Consider the following 12755-nt stretch of genomic DNA (forward strand, 5'->3'; position numbering starts at 1 on the left):
CCCATCCTTCTCTAGCGACTCCTTGTGGCGGGCCGGGAGCCTGCAAGCTGACTTCGGTCGCCAGCTGGACTGTGTTCTCCAACACATTGGTACGCCTGGCTTCTGGGTTAAGCGAGCAGTGTGTCAAGAAGCAGTGCAGCCTGGCAGGATTGTGTTTCAGAGGACGCATGGCTCTTGACCTTCGCCTCCCGGAGAATTTTCAAAATCCTGAAGAAAAATATATACAAGAAAACAAGTATATATATTTTTCGTCAGGATTTTGAAAATTCTCCATGACCCCATTTTCATATCAGGCGACCCCTAGTTTGGGTACTGCTGTACTAGGTAGTATTTCCATACTATATCTTGACTTAAATCAATAGATCTCAATATCTTACCTCATCATGTTAGTCTTATTTATGTCACCCACATGGAGTGTGCAGTATCTCCAGCCACTGCAGCACTCCAACTTACGTGGGATCCATTTGAAGATGAACTAGAATTTTGAATGATCTTTTTATGTCTCCCTGCAACACCCCACTGTTCTAGGCTCTGTGTTGGCGTCTCCTTGGGTCTGGGAGGAATAGAATCACAAATTGGCAGCCCTTATCCATCCAGCGCTCTACAATAGCTAATGGAAATGTTGTACTTTTTCTGTGAAACAGCCCTTAGCCCTTGGTTTTGATAAAGCTGACTCCAAAATAAAGAAGACTTAAAATGTATTTGGCCTGAAAAGATACACCAATGTACAGCATACTTTTCACGGATAATGGCACTGAGTTGAATGTGTAGATGCTCATTTTAACAAATATTATTTCATTGTCCTTAAAGGTTATTATGACACACAGTAGCTGTGGTATTGTCTGGCAATATTTCCTGTATTAGAGATTGACTGTTCAGCTCATTAGACAGATTTACAGTGGCAGAGTATTTGTCAGAGGCAATCAAAATTAAATGGATGCCCAGAGATAATGCCAAAAAGCATCATTAACACTGTTACATTTCTACAGTCTAACAAACCAGGGGTAAAGCTCCTTCAAACAAGCACTTTCAGCCCTCAATTCTGTTGTTCTGGCCTTTGCTGACACCACTTAAAGGAGAAAGTGGTGATTAAGGGAGCCTTTTCAAAAAAATCCCCCACACAACCAACCCTGTTCTAAAATCTTCAAATCAAAGTGCCATTATAGTTTTCTGGCTGCTATTCAGATGAATCAGCTAACGGGGGTGGGGTGAGGGGGTATAATGCCTCTCTTTTACCTGTCAGGTTTGAAAGCGTGAAAGCCCTTTAGTCGGTTTTTAAAGAGCGGAGATGGCTACCCATTTGTCTCTCAGAGAATTCAGTGTGACCGGTGGGTTGGGTTGTAACCACTCACCCAGAGGAGGGGAGGAGACAGACAGACATAACACAAACCCGGCAGACAAAAGTAGCCTACTCTTATCATCCAATTTCAAAACGGCAATTAGTATTATTTGAAGTTAGCTGTGAAACTAATGGACCAGTTGTTGACTCAAAAATAATATGACCATAAGTACCGCAGGTACAGCATGTCTGTTACGTGTTGTGTCAGATATGTAAACCTGTCAGTCATATAAATAATAGCAATGCAATTAATTTTTCCATGGCCATACATTTGACTCTCTGTCTAAACATATTATTTTGTGTAGATGACATTGTTGCTGTAATTATAGCATGGCAGCTGATTAATCTTCTACGTCTCAAATGTTGTCCACATGGTAGAGAGGTTGGGCATATTGACGGCAGCCAATTTTTAGCACCAAAAATCTTTGCACTGTGTTGCCATGACAACCTGGGAGTTGATTTTAGAAATAAATGTGTGGAGGTCCTTATGTTTTCTTCCCCAGGCAACTTTAGAAGGTAATATGTTGAATATTCATCAATTTGACTTAGATTAGAGTGGCGTTACTAAAAGAGAATTCACTTGTGATGCAAAACCGTTTAATGTGTCATTAATGAGGCCTTTTGAAAACAAGTGGAACTATAGTGCCGTGAACAAGTATTTGCCCCCTTTCTAATTATTTCTATTTTTGCATATTTTTGGTATGGAACGTTATAAGATCTTCAACCAAAACCTTTTATTTGATTTATTTCACCGTTATTTAACCAGGTAGGCAAGTTGAGAACAAGTTCTCATTTACAATTGCGACCTGGCCAAGATAAAGCAAAGCAGTTCGACACATACAACGACACAGAGTTACACATGGAGTAAAACAAACATACAGTCAATAATACAGTATAAACAAGTCTATATACGATGTGAGCAAATGAGGTGAGATAAGGGAGGTAAAGGCAAAAAAAGGCCATGGTGGCAAAGTAAATACAATATAGCAAGTAAAACACTGGAATGGTAGATTTGCAGTGGAAGAATGTGCAAAGTAGAAATAAAAATAATGGGGTGCAAAGGAGCAAAATAAATAAATAAATTAAATACAGTAGGGAAAGAGGTAGTTGTTTGGGCTAAATTATAGGTGGGCTATGTACAGGTGCGGTAATCTGTGAGCTGCTCTGAGAGTTGGTGCTTAAAGCTAGTGTTTCCAGTTTCAGAGATTTTTGTAGTTCGTCCCAGTCATTGGCAGCAGAGAACTGGAAGGAGAGGCGGCCAAAGAAAGAATTGGTTTTGGGGGTGACCAGAGAGATATACCTGCTGGAGTGCGTGCTACAGGTGGGTGATGCTATGGTGACCAGCGAGCTGAGATAAGGGGGGACTTTACCTAGCAGGGTCTTGTAGATGACATGGAGCCAGTGGGTTTGGCGACGAATATGAAGCGAGGGCCAGCCAACGAGAGCATACAGGTCGCAATGGTGGGTAGTATATGGGGCTTTGGTGACAAAATGGATTGCACTGTGATAGACTGCATCCAATTTCTTGAGTAGGGTGTTTGGAGGCTATTTTGTAAATGACATCGCCGAAGTCGAGGATTGGTAGGATGGTCAGTTTTACAAGGGTATGTTTGGCAGCATGAGTGAAGGATGCTTTGTTTTCGAAATAGGAAGCCAATTCTAGATTTAACTTTGGATTGGAGATGTTTGATGTGGGTCTGGAAGGAGAGTTTACAGTCTAACCAGACACCTAGGAATTTGTAGTTGTCCACGTATTCTAAGTCAGAGCCGTCCAGAGTAGTGATGTTGGACAGGCGGGCAGGTGCAGGCAGCGATCGGTTGAAGAGCATGCATTTAGTTTTACTTGTATTTAAGAGCAATTGGAGGCCACGGAAGGAGAGTTGTATGGCATTGAAGCTTGCCTGGAGGGTTGTTAACACAGTGTCCAAAGAAGGGCCAGAAGTATACAGAATGGTGTCGTCTGCGTAGAGGTGGATCAGAGACTCACCAGCAGCAAGAGTGACATCATTGATGTATACAGAGAAGAGAGTCGGTCCAAGAATTGAGTCCTGTGGCACCCCCATAGAGACTGCCAGAGGTCCGGACAGCAGACCGTCCGATTTGACACACTGAACTCTATCAGAGAAGTAGTTGGTGAACCAGGCGAGGCAACCATTTGAGAAACCAAGGCTGTCAAGTCTGCCGACAAACCTTGTGGAAGATCTGATAACATTCAGCATTAAAAATAGAGAAAATCAGAAAGGGGGCAAATACTTTTCTTATGACACTTATGAACTTTGAATTGTTGCATTTAATATGAATGTAGTGAGTTTGCTGCTGAAGAAAAAGCCATCCAATAGGTCTGGCTTCGAAACAGCTAAGCAATGATAAACCAAAACACAGCTTGAAAAGTAGGAACGGTCTTGGTGAACAAGTGTTTAAATGACAATAACGCATGTATGGTTATACTGTACATCTTCCGAACATAGTCTATAGCCATCAACATACAGTATGTCCAGGGTCAATGTTGTTCAGGTTGCCTTGTGCTGAGAGGATCCAGTGCAGCAGATTCCCAAGACCTGAGTGGTAGGCTGTAGTCTCGGTGTTTGAGTGTGCTGATGTCCTGTGTGTGCATGCGTGCAGTGGCGGTTCTAGCTTGTATGGCTCTCTGGGCGAACACCCCCTAGAATCAGGGCGCCCACTCCAACAAGGTTAATTGACCCACAGTCCCACACGGTGACATGATATCATTGACGTGACGTGCAAATGAGCGATAGAAAACTGATCGCACAAATGTCACCATTCCGATTTCTTTGTGCGGGCGCCCCGTGCTGCCCCCAGCAAGATGCCGCTCTGGGTGGCTGCCCATGTCGCCTATACCTAAATCCGCCACTGCCTGTGTGTGTGCCTGTGTGTTTGTCTCCATTAAGACAGTGTTTGGCTAACCTTTGTCTCTATAAGAAAACAAACAGGGAAGGAGGGAATCTGTTTGTCCATCTTTGTAAGAGGCATATATGGCGCCGACGGAGAGGGGCGACATCTTACGAGTTCCAACCCAACTTTACTATATAGTGACTTTTATTGTGTTTATCTTTACTTTTTATGTACAATTAGTTCAAACTATTATCACATATAACCGCCAAGCACTTATGGACATCACATCGACTGTTACTAACCTCGAATTTGACTTCAAATATGACTTCAACTCCAACTCAGCTGTTGCACTGTTCATACCAGTCCCTATTCCTTTGTTCTATGGGCTGCCAAAACGTGTAGACGCAGGAAATGACGTGGAGGCCTGGTGAAATTGAGGCAAAGAGATAAAGAAACGGCGGTCCCCTCCGTTATATTGGCAAATGTCCAATCAGTCGAGAATAAGATGGATGAGCTTTGTTCGAAAGTCTCCTATCAGAGAGACTTGAAAAGCTGCAATATTATATGTCATACAGAAACGTGGCTGGAGGATGACGCTATGCACCTAGTACTCTGTGGATTCTCCATGCAGCGGCAGGATCGGACGGCGACTTCGAGGAAGTTGAAAGGAGATTAAGTGCATTTTATCATAAATAAGAACTGGTGTGCTGCTTCAAGTGTGAACGAAATCTTGAATACCTCATGGTGAGCTGCATACACTTTTATCTACCAAGAGCGTTCTCATCCATAATTATCACGGCTGTCTACATCCCTCCACAAGCCAACACCACTCTGGCCAACTGCATGGGGCCATATTCAAACAAGAAACCGTTCACATAGAGACAGCATTTCTGGTGGGTGGAGACATTAACGCAGGGAAACGTAAAACCGTCCTACCTCACTTCTACCAACATGTCTCTTGCACTACTAGGGTCTTGCACTACTAAAACTCTTGACCACTTTTATTCATACCCACAGAAATGCATACAAGGTCCTCCCTCGTCTTCCCTTCGGCAAATCTGATCCCTTTTCCTCCTTCCTGTTTACAAATAGAAGCTCAATTAGGAAGTACCAGTGATTTTTTTTTAAATTACGTTTATTTTATCATACTGAGACCAAGGTCTCTTTTACAGATGAGCCCTGAATTATATAAATTACTGAAAATATAAATTACACCTCATTATAAATACAACATGCAATTAGAAGGAAAAACATGGTCATAAAAAAAAAATCTGAAATAAGGTCCTCAATCAGCCTTCCAAATTGCCCTAGAGGCAACAAAACATAACATTTTAAGAACATTTTGAAGATTGTTCCACAAATAAGGTGCAAGATAACTAAAAGCTGATTTGCCTAACTCCGTAGAGGCCAAAGGAATTTCCAGAGTTAACCATCCATGAGACCGGGTTTGGTAACTCGTATGTCTAAAGTTTAGTAAAGATATTAGGTAAAGTGGGACTTTTAGTAAAAAGGGCTTTATAAATGAAAACATAGCAATCTATCAACCTTTGACATCAAAGAGGGCAAACCAACTTTCTGGTAGAGAATGCAGTGATAAGTACTAAAATTGTCACCCGTTAAAAATTGTAGTGTGCTATGATAAACTGCATCTAACGGATTTAATGAACTAGCAGCTGCAATCATATAGATGATGACACCATAGTCTAGAACCGATAGGAATGTCTACTGAATAATCTGCATTCTACTATTTAGCGAGAGGCAGGATCTATTTCTATAGAAGAAGCCAATCTTTATTCTCAGCTTCTTTACTAACTCCTCAATATGCTTTTTAAAAGACAGCGTTTCATCTATCCTGATGCCCAGATATTTGTATGCAGGGACACGACCAATATGGACACCATCCCAAGTACACATGCTTAAATCAGAGTTATTTTTATGTGCTCTAGAGAACAACATATACTTAGTTTGAACTGCAATCAATACTCATTTCAGATCAATAAAGTATTTCTAGAGTGCAATGAAGGCCGACTGTAGTTCAGATAGAGCCTGGTCAACCGTGGGGTCTATTGCATACACAACAGTATCATCGGCATACAATATTATTATTGTTGATGTAAACAGTTAAAAGTATAGGACCCAGAATCGACCCCTGCGGGACACCTTTCGTAAAATCCAGGAAACCTGATATAACATCAGTAGATACACATAGAACTCAATCTGTCAAGTAATTTTTAAACCAGTTACATTGAAGAATGCCTCTGAATTAGCAGTGAGTGATCAACAGTATCTCAAGCCTTTGACAGGTCAATGAAGAGGGCAGCACAATGTTGTAATTTATACATACAGTTGACCACATCATTCATAACTAGGGATGCAGCGGAGATAGTGCTATGACCTGGTCTAAAATCCAACTCATGTACATTTAGAATACTTGTCAAAGATAAAAATATCTTAGCTGAGAATGAATCGAGGATTCTAATATTTTAGCTAGGCAAGAAAGTTTAGAAATACGACGATTAATTATTTAGGTCACAAGGGTCACCACCTTTTTGAGGGAGAGTACATGGGCTGCCTTCCAAACCTTGGGGATAGTATGACATATAAGCGTCAGGTTAAAAATATGGTTTAATGATTCCGCAATCAGGGGGGCAGAGACCTGCAGCAAAAATGGATCAAGCATATCAGCCCCAGTGGATTTTTTTACACCAATCTTACGCCAGGCATCAAGCACATCACAGATAGTAAATTGTTGAAAATAAAACAAAGATTCACTAGACGTTCACGGGTTAACCGTCGAGTCAGCCAGAGGCTGGCAGTGGGAAGAGCAGTCAATTGGTTGACCAGGGTCAATTAAACCACAGTTTCTCTCAAATAAAAACCCTGCCAAGATAAAATGATGATTAAAAGCATAACTTATTCCATTCTTCTCGGTAATGATGCCAGCGTCAGACAGAACTTGCTTAGGCAGGGAAGAAGAGGAATTTGTACGCTTCCTTACATTTACTGTCTTCCAAAATGTTTAAGGATCACCAGCAGAGTCAGAGATATAGTTTAAAATATAGCTTGGTTTCTCAATTGAAAGACTGCCAGTCCATTACATAGTCCGTTTTCCTTGCTTTGGCCCAGGCCTAATTTCTGAATGTGCTCAGACAGCTCAGAAGAAAACCAAGGGTTAGCTCTTTCTTTGGCTTTGAATAGTTTAAAATGTGATGCACTCAACACGGAAGTGGCCGGATGAAGCAGACGCGACGCTACAAGACTGTTTTGCTAGTACAGACTGGGATGTGTTCTGGGATTCATCCATAAGCTTTGAGGAGTTTACCATAACAGTCACGGGTTTCATCAATAAGTGCATAGATGATGTCATCCACACAGTGACTATAAGAATGCCAAAAACCATGGATTACAGGCAATATCTATGCTGGGCTAAAAACTTGAGCTACCGATTACAAGGACACCGACATGGACGTGTACAAGAAAGCCCACTGTGACCTCTGATAAGACATCAAACGTGCAAAAGGACAATATAGGAGGAAGATGGAATCCTATTACACCAGATTCTATGCTCGTCATATGTGGCAGGGCTTGCAGAGGATAACGGATTACAACAAAGGGAAACCCAGACATGAGTTGCCCATTGATGCAGAACTCCCAAACGAGCTAAATGCCTTTTATGCTCGCTTCAAGGAATATAACACTGTTCCTTGCATGAAAGCCCCTGTTTTTTCGGATGTCTGTGTGATCTCACTCTCTGTGGTCGATGTCAGCAAAACGTTTAAACAGGTTAACAATCACAAGGCCACCTGGCCAGAAGGAATACCAGAGTGCATTCTCAAAGCAGACCAGCTGGCAAGAATCTTCACAGACATTTTCAATCTCTCCTTGTCCCAGTCTGTAATCCCAACATGTTTCAAGATGACCACCATTTTCCCTGTTCCCAAGAGTTCCAAGGTAACCTGCCTAAATGACTTTCGCTCTGTAACAAACACATCTGTAATTATGAAGTGCTTTGAAAGGCTGGTCATGATACATATCAACACCATCATCCAAACACCCTAGACCCACTCCAATTCCCATACCGTCCCAACAGGATCGACAAATGACGAAATCTCAATTGCACTTCACACTTCCCTCTCCTACATGGACAAGAGGGAAATAACTATGTGTGAATGCTGTTCAAAGACTACAGCTCAGCGTTCAATACCATAGTCCCCTCCAAGCTCATCACCAAGCTAGGGACCCTGGGACTGAACCCCTCCCTCTGCAAGTGGATCCAGGACTGCCTGACGGTCAGGCGCCAGGTGGTGAAGGTAGGCAACTACACCTCCGCCACTCTGACCCTCAACATAGGGGCCCCCCAGGGGTGTGTGCTTAGTCTCCACCTGTACTCCCTGTTCACCCACGAATGCATGGACACACGACTCCAACACCATCATCAAGTTTGCTGACAACACAATGGTGGTAGGCTTGATCACCGATGCCGATGAGTCAGCCTACAGGGAGGAAGTCAGAGAAAGGTCGACAACCTCTCCCTCAATGTTAATAAGACCAAGGAGCTGACCGTGGACTATAGGGGAAAGAGGGAGATCACGCCCCCATCCCCATCAACGGGGTTGCTGAGGAGCCGGTTGAGAGTTACTTGGCGTACATATCACTAAGGATTTAACATGGTCCACACACACCCTCACAGTGGTGAAGAAGGCACGGCAGCACCGTATTACTCTTATTATTATCTATCTGGATGCCTCGTAACTTTACCCTGCCACCTGACTTTTCCACATTTTGTTACGTTACAGCCTTATTCTAAAATGTATTGTTTATTTGATTCATCAACCTACACTCAATACCACATAATGACAAAGTGAAAACATGTTTTTTTTATTTTTGAAAATGTATTAAACATAAACGAAATACATTATTTCCATAAGTATTCAGACCCTTTGCTATGAGACTCAAAATTGAGCTCAGGTGCATCCTGTTTCCATTGATCATCCTTGATGTTTCTACAACATGATTAGAGTCCACCTGTGGTGAATTCAATTGATCGTACATGATTTGGAAAAGCACGCACCTGTCTATATAAGGTCCCACAGTTGACAGTGCATGTCTGAGCAAAAACCAAACCATGAAGTTGAAGGAATTGTCCGTAGATCTCCAAGCCAGGATTGTGTTGAGGCACAGATCTGGGGAAGGGTACCAAAACCTTTCTGCAGCATTGAAGGTCCCCAAGAAGAAAGTGGCCTCCATCATTCTTAACTGGAAAAAGTTTAGAATCTCCAAGACTCTTCCTGCACATGACAGGCCGTTTGAAATTTGCCAAAAGGCACCTAAAGGACTCAGACCATAAGAAACATGATTCTCTGGTCTGATAATACCAATATTGAACTCTTTGACCTGAATGCCAAGCGTCATGTCTGGGGGAAACCTGGCACCATCCCTACGGTGAAGCATGGTGGTGGCAGCATCATGATGTTGGGATGTTTTTGGTGTCAAGGACTGGGAGACTAGTCAGGATCGAGGGAAAGATTAACAGAGCAGGTACAGAGATATCCTTGATGAAAATCTGCTCCAGAGCGCTCAGGACCTCAGACTGGGACGAAGGTTCACATTCCAACAGGACAACGACCCTAAGCACACAGCTTAGCACATCCCTGGAGAGACCTAAAAATAGCTGTGCAGCAACGCTCCCCATCCAACCTGACAGAGCTTGAGAGGATCTGCAGAGACTAATGAGAGAAACTCCCCAAATACAGGTGTGCCAATCTTGTACCCAAGAAGACTCAAGGCTGTAATCTCTGCCAAAGGTGCTTCAACAACGTACTGAGTAAAGGGTCTGAATACTTCTGTAAATGTGATTTTTTGGGTTTATTATTTTTAATAAATGTGCAAAAATGTCTAAAAAAACGTTTCTATTTTGTAGATTGATGAGGGAAAACAAAATATTTATAAAATTTTCGAATAAGGCTGTATTGTCACAAAATGTAGAAAAAGTCAAGGGGTCTGAATACTTTCCGAATGCACTGTATCTACCTCGTACCTCTGCAAATTGATCTGAACCTTGTAGTCCCTGTATATAGCTCCATGTATATTTTATTTGATTCCTCGTGTTACTATTTTAAAGTCTGCATCGTTGGGAAGGGCTTGTGAGCAAGCTTTTCATGGTAATGTCTACACCAGCTGTATTCGGCACATGTAACAAATAACATTTGGTTTGATTTCAGCTAATAAATGGATGCTTTGTTGTCTGCTTGGTGTGCCACACACATGTCTTATTTCCTCATATTTCTCATCTCTTAACGTGGTATAATTACACTCCAAACAGGACCACACACAGCATATGGTGAAGTCAATTTTTTTTTTAAATTGTCAAATACGCTGAATACAACAGACTAGACTTTACTGTGAAATTAATTAAATAATGTGCAATTAAATTGTTTGTTAAATAATACAGTACATTGATAGTTCCCAGCAAATTCACACCTACTGAATTGACTGAAAATTATATTATATACATTTACATACATGTCAAGTTTCTATTTCAGTATAGCTACAGTATGTTATGATCTAGCACATATGATCTAGACCCTATTCTTTGTTCATAGGCTTCATAAAGGTGATAGTATATTAACTAGTCAAGCCCAAGTATAGCTAATTATTTTCCTCTAAAAAAGGTTAGTTGAACTTGCACTATATTTTATAAATAGAGAGGGCCTTCGGATCATATGCAGACCTCTTTTTCTAAATTGTGTTAGGTTACATGCTTATTCTAAAATATATTAAATATTTTTTCCCCCTCATCAATCTTAACACAATAACCCATAATGACAGCAAAAACAGTTTTTTAGAAATGTTCGATAATTTATACAAAATAAAAAACGGAAATATTACATTTACAGACAGTAAGTATGCAGACCGTTTACGCCATACTTTTTTAAAGCACTTTTGGCAGCAATTACAGCCTCGAGTCTTCTTGGGTATGTCGCTACAAGTTTGGCATACCTGTATTTGGGGAGTTTCTCCCAATCTTCTCAACAGATCCTATCAAGCTCTGTCAGATTGGATGGGGAGCTTTGCTGCAATAGCTATTTCCAGGTTTCTCCATAGATGTTTGATCGGGTTCAAATATGGGCTCTGGCAGGGCCACTCAAGGACATTTAGAGACTTGTCCCATAGCCACTCCTGTGTTGTCTTGGCTGTGTGCTTAGGGTCGTTGTCCTGCTGGAAGGTGAACCTTCACTCCAGTCTGAGGTACTGAGCGCTCTGGAGAAGGTTTTCATCAAGGATCTCCCATCTCCACAGAGGAACTCTAGAGCTCTGTCAGAGTGACCATCGGGTTCTTGGACTCCTCCCTGACCAAGGCTCTTCTCTCCTGATTGCTCAGTTTGGCCAGGCAGCCAGCTCTAGGAAAAGTCTTGGCGGTTCCAAACTTTTTCCATTTAAGAATGATGGAGGCCACTGTGTTCTTTGGGACCTTCAATGATGCAGAAACGTTTTGGTTCCCTTCCCCAGATCTGTGCCTCGACACAATCCAGTCTCTGAGCTCTACGGTCAATTCCTTCCACCTCATGGCTTGGTTTTTGCTCTGACATGCATTGTCAACTGTGGAACCTTATATAGACGTGTGTTTCCAAATCATGTCCAATTAATTGAATTTACCACAGGTGGACTCCAATCAGGTTGTAGAAACATCTCAAGGATGATCAATAGAAAAAGGATACACAGAAGATCAATTTCGAGTCTCATACCAAAGGGTCTGAATACTTATGTAAATAAGGTATCTGTTTTTTAATGTTTAATACATTTGCAAAAATGTCTAAAAACCTGTTTTCGATTTGTTATTATGGGGTATTGTGTGTAGATTGCTCAGGATTTTTGTTTTATTTAGTACATTTTGTAATAAGACTGCAACGTAACAAGATGTGGAAAAAGTAAAGCGGTCTGAATATTTTCCCATATAGAGTACCAGTCAAAGGTTTGGACACTCATTCAAGGGTTTTTCTTTATCTTTACTATTTTCAACATTGTATAATAATAGTGAAGACATAAACTATGAAATAATCCATATGGAATCATGTAGTAACCAAAAAAGTATTAACCAAAAATATATATTCTTCAAAGTAGCCACCCTTTGCCTTGATGACAGCTTTGCACACTCTTTGCATTCTCTCAACCAGCTTCATGAGGTAGTCACCTGGAATGCATTTCAATTAACAGGTGTGCCTTGTTGAATTTCTTTCCTTAATGCGTTTGAGAAAACATGGTATTTTACCAAATAGAGCTATCTTCTGTGTACCACCCCTACCTTGTCACAGCACAACTGATTGTCACAAATGCATTAAGAAGGAATGAAATTCAACAAGGCACACCTGTTAATTGAAATGCATTCCAGGTGACTACCTCATGAAGCTGGTTGAGAGAATGCCAAGAGTGTGCAAATTAGTTATCCAAGAATATAAAACCATGTTATCTTGAACATCTGTGTCATTTAATAATATGCACAGGTGTGATTTTGTATGAATTAATCACAATGCAAGTCTACTCATTAGAAATAAACTGCAGCTCT

The sequence above is a fragment of the Oncorhynchus tshawytscha genome, linkage group LG03, assembly GCF_018296145.1.
Source record: "Oncorhynchus tshawytscha isolate Ot180627B linkage group LG03, Otsh_v2.0, whole genome shotgun sequence".
Taxonomy (NCBI): Eukaryota; Metazoa; Chordata; class Actinopteri; order Salmoniformes; family Salmonidae; genus Oncorhynchus; species Oncorhynchus tshawytscha.